This window comes from Sebastes umbrosus, chromosome 12, assembly GCF_015220745.1.
Source record: "Sebastes umbrosus isolate fSebUmb1 chromosome 12, fSebUmb1.pri, whole genome shotgun sequence".
In the NCBI taxonomy this organism is placed as follows: Eukaryota; Metazoa; Chordata; class Actinopteri; order Perciformes; family Sebastidae; genus Sebastes; species Sebastes umbrosus.
In genome coordinates, this window is record NC_051280.1 from 6,182,903 (window position 1) to 6,191,008 (window position 8,106).

The 8,106-nt window shown below is 36.4% G+C and overlaps 1 protein-coding gene across 1 annotated transcript in view; it reads right to left on the reverse strand.

The window, feature by feature from the left end:
• LOC119498365 (potassium voltage-gated channel subfamily B member 2-like) overlaps positions 1-8,106 on the reverse strand; it is a 34,451-nt gene that overhangs the window by 12,315 nt on the left and 14,030 nt on the right. The window lies entirely within an intron of this gene.

Here is an 8,106-nt window from a genome sequence, read left to right on the forward strand (position 1 = left end):
CCCAGTGAGTCACTAACAAAGTAGTGGAACACATGTAGTCACAGTGGAACAGTTCTTCAAATAGAGATAGAGAAAGCTGAGGAAGGCTGAGGAAAGTTAATGTCAATGACGCTGCGTGTCTTCCTCTCACTGTTTTGTGATTAGCATGAAAATCTACTCTGGACTTCTTAATGACCTTTGATCCTCGACAGGATACATTGAATGACAGGATACCCATGAGATGTAATCTATATTCATGACCTCCAGAAGATGACCCCTAATGTTTTTCTGACCCAAAGGAAATTATCTGGTTTAAATATGGGCTGTCAATCAATTAGATTGTTTAATCACGATTAGTCACATGACTATCGTGATAAATCTCAAATTAATCACACATTTTGTATCTGTTCAAAATATACCTTAAAAGGAGATTTGTCAAGTATTTAATACTCTTATCAACATGGGAGTAGACAAATATCATGCTTAATGCAAATGTATGTATATATTTATTATTATAAATCAGTTAACAACCCAAAACAATGACAGATATTAACCCTCACAAGTACTACATTTAGCATAAAAAAAACATGCTGAAATCATAACATGGCAAACTGCAGCCCAACAGGCAACAACAGCTGTCAGTGTGTCAGTGTGCTGACTTGACTATGACTTACCCCCAAACTGCATGTGATTATCATAAAGTGGGCATGTCTGTAAAGGGGAGACTCGTGGGTACCCATAGAACCCATTTTCATTCACATATCTTGAGGTCAGAGGTCAAGGGACCCCTTAGAAAATGGACATGCCAGTTTTTCCTCACCAAAATTTAGGGCAAGTTTGGAGCGTTATTTAATCTCCTTTCCCAACAAAGTCAATGGATTGGATGTACCAATGGATTCCTTAGGTTTCCTAGGTTCATATGATACCAGGCGTTAAAACAGATTTATGTTAACGTTATTAACTTTGACAACCTTCATTATAATCTGCTTGTAGCACTATATAATCATAGTTATCATAGTTCAAATTTAGCGTAAGTTTGGAGCGTTATTTAGCCTCTGTCTCGACAAACTAGTATACCATGGTTGGTACCAATGGATTCATTAGGTTTTTCTAGTTTCATATGATACCAGTATCTTCACTCTAGCTTTCAAACTGAACCCGCTGCAATCTGAAACATGCAAGTCGCGTTAATGTGTTAATGCGTAAATGTGTAATTAGTTACGCCACCTAATTTTGGACCTTTGTGAATGATATAAAATTGGCTCAGAGCCCGAAAAGTTGCAGCAGTTCCAGCTGCAACCAAAAAAATATCCGAGTTCACGAGTTGCAACGTGTTTGTTAACGTTGTCAGAAATAGCGGAGGCCATGGAAGTAAATTTTTCGGTGTATAATAAGTTAATATATTGTCATTTTAGTCGTATATTGTAATTCTTCATAATTTTATAATATGTCTGAGGAAAATGTTGATATTCCCAACTGCCTCATCTTTTTCCTCTGTCATTATGTCTTTGGATATCCTGCGTTATGTGACTTGCTTACTAGCTTGCTAAACTGTTAGCCTCTCTGCCTTCTAGATGCTAGTTTATGATAAACACAAACGCATAGTTCAGTATAATAGAATGCTGATATAAAGGCATCTTATATACATATACATCTCTAAATGATATCTATATCTATATCTCTATGTCTCGCTATGCATGGCCATGATTGTTCAAGGTCACGACATGTTAAAAATTGAAAGGATTCATTGTCTTGGGAGTATGACTGTGTTCAGTTAATGGCATCTGAAAGGTCAGGGGGTCAACACAAAATTACGATTCATCCTCTGGGGACCATAAATATCAACAGAAAGTTGTTGACATACAGTAATCTGAACCATAGTCATATGAATCAATGAAGTGGGGGGGCGGGGTGTCCCTGTCAGGGTCAACACAAATAAACAGTAGAGCCAGAAGATGTCAAACAGACATCAGTGAAAACACGAGATGGAAATGAAAGTATGGATGAAGTGAGTGACTGGAAAGAGAAACCAGAGCCCTGATCAATATGTGGAGGTATTTCTGGAACAACAGTGACAGGAACTGTTGGACAGCTGCAACAACATTTCATCTATAAAGCTGCTGCCTGCTTTCTCCAGGCATATAGTTTTCATCCACTGTTACACTGAGGTTGTGCTGATATTCTCTCCATTCAAACCATTTCTTTAGTAATCCAAATGTTAGATATTTACTACAGCAGATTATTAATAGTGACTTGTGGATATTCACTGCAATGTTCAAGATACACACTGACTTTTTAGCACCCAATAGCATCAACATTTCCCCAAATCAAAACACGCTATTGCAGAGATGTAGGTTTGTGTGGGGCGGCTGTGTTGCAAAAATCATGGAGCTCTCTGGAAGGGAATCTGGGGGTTTAAAGGTGCTGTGAGGGAGACCACCTACAAGGATCTGGATTTAAAGAGGAATGAAACACTGCCCTTTAGTCTTTCCACACCACCTCCTACACACATTTGAAAGTCAATCATAATGGGGTGCGGCAGGGTGGATCGGGGCTGTCAGTAGCACCCCCGGGTAGCTTGCTAACACTATGGAGAGGTGAGCCCACCTTCCACAAATTAGGGGAATATATCTTTTTTGCCCAATTATATCAGAGTACCTAGAAATCTTTGGTGTGGCTTCAATAAACTGGACAGAGCTCTGTTTTTTAACCCCCCGAAGGAGATGGAATTTACAATTTTTACCTGCATTGCTGATAACATTTGTGTTGATCGATAGAATCGATTGAGGTTTAAGGCTGCACAACCGGACACTGCACGGACATTCCGCGTGTCATGAGTGCAAAAACGTCCGCAGTTAGGTTGAGGCAAGAAAAACACTTAGTTAGGGTAAGGGAAAACATCAAGGTTGGGCTTAAAATAAGTACGTAAACTAAGTAAAACCCAGTGGAGGCTGGTCCATAGAGGCAGAGGAGGTTGCTCCTCCTCTACTTTTGAAAGGAGTAATTGGCTGAAATAAACCATTACCAAATATCAGTAACATTTATAAAATGTATTTCTCTCATCTTTGGAAAAAAGTCCATTATTTAATGATGAATGAATGCATTCCCCTTCCGTATGAGCAAACAAAATTAAATTTAAAAAAATTTGAGCTACTGTTGTTATATTCCCTTTGTGGTTACTTATCCTCAAATACATTATTTCCAGATTACCTCTCAGCTCTGTCGTAGTATTGAACTGTTACAGTATTCTGAGCTGTGACTCGCTGTTGGTCTTGTACTGTTCTACCTGTGTGCTGACCTGTCTTCAGGTGCACACTGTCAAACTACAGACAGGAAATGTGAGCCGTCCTCAGTGCATTTGGTTTTACTGGTTTTATTGCTACTGAGAGAAATGGAGACTACATGGAAAATGTTGAGACCGGAGTCGGTGTTTAACAAGACAAACTCTGTGTATCATTAAGGTCTGAATGCCGCCAGGGTGTTCAGTCTTAGATAGAGACAGAGGAGGAAGAGGAGCAGAATAAAGACAGAATTATAGTAATTACTCCAAAGAGAAGCTCCTGGCTGGTCTGTAATTAGTCAGACATGGTATGTTATTAACCATCCAGGCAGGCAGGCTGTTCACTAACTGACACTGAAGCACAATGGAAGCTGCTGCTGTGGATCCGTTGGTTTAAGGTCATTTGATGAATCTCTGTTGCTGTATCACAGCTTGGTTCGACAAATCCAAAATATTTTACAGAGCAATAATCATTATTTTTACTATTCCAAAATGAAAATGCTTATACCTATACGCTTTGAAACAAGAAAAATAGCAGGATTATATATTGCCATAGTCATTTAGAAGTTTAATTTTAATTCATTTCATTTTTAAAGAGAAAGCACCACCATACATCAGTGAAATGAACCGAATCCTTTTTCAACTTTATAGGCACGTTTCCTAACTATAATAGAGAGGTGTAAACGCTCAATTCACTGCTGGTATTGTCTAAAACAGAACCACCAACGCCTTGCATTTCAGACCAAATCGATGAATACATCTTGGCTGTTTATGAGTCACACAATGAAAACAGTAGGACTCCACTTAACAAGATTGCTTGAGTAAAGAAATCTGGTGGCACCACAGGAGATGAACCTGATGGAGCTTCTGGCTGATGTCTCTGGAGACTTCCATGGTGACCGCAACCGTAATTCACACGTCATCAAAAACGTTTGAGGGTAATACAGACTCACAGAGACTCATGAAGGCTTTGCTGCTCCTCACACCTAATCACGCCAAAGTAGTTAGAACCAACCAAATAAAAAATAAATATATATATATATATATATATATATATATATATATATATATATATATATATATATATTACTCATCACCAGCCATAAACAAATACAATTCAGAGTCACTGTTACATGACTCATAAAATAAAATCTTGGTCTCAAAAAACCAGCTTTTAGGGGAACTAGTTATATAATATATGACGTCTTTAAACAGTGTAGTTTTTTAGAATTGCAATTTTAAACATTGCAGCAATTTATTGCTAAAAAACGTTGTAAATAACATAACAATTTTTTCATTATTCTCTGAGATTAAAGTCACAAATTTACGAGAAAAACACTGATATTCTTTGAGATGAAAGTGGTAAATTTACGAGAAAAAAACTCAGATTTTCTTTGAGATGAAAGTGGTACATTTACGAGGAAAAGCCTTTGATATTCTCTTAGATTAAAGTCACAAATTTATGAGAAAAAAATTCTGATATTCTTTGAGGTTAAAGTGGTAAATGTACAAGAAAGAACTCACAAATGATTGGGGAAATAAATTAAATCAGTATATAGTTTTCTTTTCTTAACCCAATTCACAGCAACGTCTCTTCAAAGTCTGGATGCATATAATATTAATAGTGATTCTGGGCTAAAATCACCAGTATTTCCTTATTGCTAAATCCGATTGCAAAGTATAATTTGATTAGGTCAACCACTGCAGGCATAATACATGGTGTGATGAGGTCGATCCAACCTTGTAAAGTGAGAAAACAAAAAACACAATTTGCGAGGTTTGTTTCCCATAAATCTCTGACATTTTTCTCGCAAATTTATGACTGATTTATGATTTTTTTTACCTACAATGGCCCTAATATGTCGTTGTACATAAAGGCTACACGATGCGGCTGAAAGACACTCCAAATCAGGATAGGTTGACACGTTAATAAAAACATGTAGCGTATAATCTATATTGGGTAAAGCTGCTACAGGTGGAAGAAAGGGATGCTGCCGAAAAGATGGTTAATGTTGATGAGATGCACAGTTAGAATGAACGTGTAGGTAGCTACATGTGGAAGTACTCTCCTCTGATAAAAAAGCAGTTGTGTAATCCACCATTATATTAGCATTACTCAGCTGCAGGAAACATCACCGATGTCTCTTGCTATACCGAAGACGTATAAAGTAGTGAACAAACAGCCTGGCAGCTTGTTAGCTGTGGTACACTCATACCCAATGAGCAGTCTGACATGGAGACATTTGCCAACAAAAGATTTACAGTCAACAGGATGAACTTTGCTGTAGACGGCAAACCACTTTGGATCAACCTCTCTCCTGCTGGAGTGACAAATCATTCTCATTGGAATGAAAGCATTCAGTATCGGAAAAGCTACAGTACATTAGTGCATAAACATCATTCCAGTAAACTACAGACCTCTGAGGAGCTGCTCACTGCTGTCTGTGGAGACATGCTTCCTGCACAATAATAGGAAGGAGAAACTTTACACACACACACACACACACACCACTAATGACTCATTGTTGACTTTTACCATGTCCTGAATTTCACTCAGGATTTCACAATGAATTTTAAAACTCGCACAAGTGTTGAAAATGTTTGTTAATTAGTAAATTAACAAAGAGACAGCTCAATGCCAACGCAACTATGAGGAAGCAGTGCTCATACTTTGACTGCTGGCATGTGCCCATGTGGGGTAACTTTATAATACTGTACATAGAAATGCAAGTAGTTACCCGGGAAGAAATGAGGAAATAATTGCTATAGGGAACCATTAGTTAATATGTAACTCCTAATCAAATTATATAGAGTAGTTAATGATTAGTTAATTGAGAAATCGAATCGTTCGTGAGTATTTCTCTAATAATTCCTAATTGGAGGACTATATAGTAGATAATGATGAGTTACCAGAGAACAGACTGGGAGTTCTTATAATAATGAATCAGTCAGTAATGATTAGTTCATGAATATCTAGTATTGAGTCACATATATTCATGAACTAATCATTACTTAATGATTCATTATTATAAGATCGCCCAGTCTTTTCTCTAGTAACTCACCATTATCTAGTCCTCCATTAGGAATCATCAGAGAAGTATTTATTAATACATTTTCAAGTCGTTCCTTATTTGTTCCGCAGTCATTTCTAAATTAACTAATCTAGCTGGCTAGCTAGCTTTAGCGTTAGCAACATGACCACCGCTAGCAGCCCAGCTACCGTCCAAAGCAAGAAACAACCATTCCGTAAGAATCTCAATTTGAACTTGAAACCTCAATCTCAGTGCTATGATAAAGGCAGAGTGAAATCATAGACTGTATACAAAGACGGATGACATGACCCCCAAAAGTGAAGCCAAAACATTTCGATCGCCCCCTGGTGGCTGGCTGCAGTATAGTTTTATTTTTACTTTACAAACGTAGTAGTTTTAAGGCTAACCATTTGGTTTCCTAAACCTAAGGAGTTGAAAACTTATCTGTTGCCATTTTAACCTGACGTCAGATTTACTGCATCATCTCATCGCATCATCGCCACAGTTTAATAGGGCAAGTAAGTCAGACAGTCACACTAATCCCCTAATTTAACCATATTACATAAACTGCTTATTTAGAGATGAAAATATAAGCAAACACTTCGGTAATAATCAACCATTGTGCATACAAAAATATTAGCACAACATAATAGTATAAAGTCAAAGGTGAAGCAGGAAGTAGCCTTCTGAAATGTAATGAACATTTTCAACAGACTGTTCTCAGTAATAACTTTAATATTCACGTTGAACATACACAAAAGTGGTTTAGATGAATATTGTACAACTTGTTCACTGCTGGCTTACTGATGCTCTATGTTGTAAAGCTGTGTTTAGCAAAGACCTCAGTAATGACACTGATGGGTATATGCTATCATAATCAATAGAACTATTAAAATAAGGCCCATGTTGTTTAAAAAATTATTTTGAAAAGTATTAAAAAAAGAGTTGCTCCAGTAAAACACAATATCTTATGGCAAACCTGAATTTCAGAGTGCTGACAAGCCTCTGACTAAGTTAAACGCTTATAATAAGTGAGCATGTTGGTTCGTGGCAAAATGGTGATCAGAACGTAGAATCCACATTATTTTAATTTAAATACATTTATGACATTTATAAATAAGTATATACGTGTTTTAACTATTGCAGTTGAACGTCTCTTGCTCACTCGGTATGCTGATGGTATTTTACGTGAGTCATTCTCTAATTGGGGGTACATTTCATGTCTATTGATGATTTTTTTCTAACTATTTTCTCCAAAAAATATCATATTTTACAGATTAAGGAAAAGCATATGATAAGATCAAACACATATTTCTTGCATACTCTATTTCATTTAGCTTGAAATTGTCATGATGTTCCTATGTTCCCAGAATGATGTAAAACCATTAAATTTAGCATCATCTATTTGTTATTCATTTTTTTTTTAACTTGTAAATACAATATATATATATATATATATATTTTAATTCAGTTTAATAATTAAATTATATAAATATGTCAGTTTATTAATGTCCGCAAAAGTTCTGTCAGCTATGTTACTAACAGAACATCCCCTGAAACTCAAAAATGGTTTGTCCCAAAATCATGTGACCAGCATCACAGGATGTAATTTCTCTCAATGGTGGCTATTTTGAATACATTAAAGTCTCCTCATTTGAAAATAAAAATCATATCTGTAATATGTCAACTATGTTGGGTGCATTGTTATGTTTTACAATTATTTTCAGATTTTAATTCAAATATATTTTGAAATTTAAGGTTAACCTTATAACAAAATGACTTGTTGTTAGCCACGCTAAGTCTACCATTGAAGTT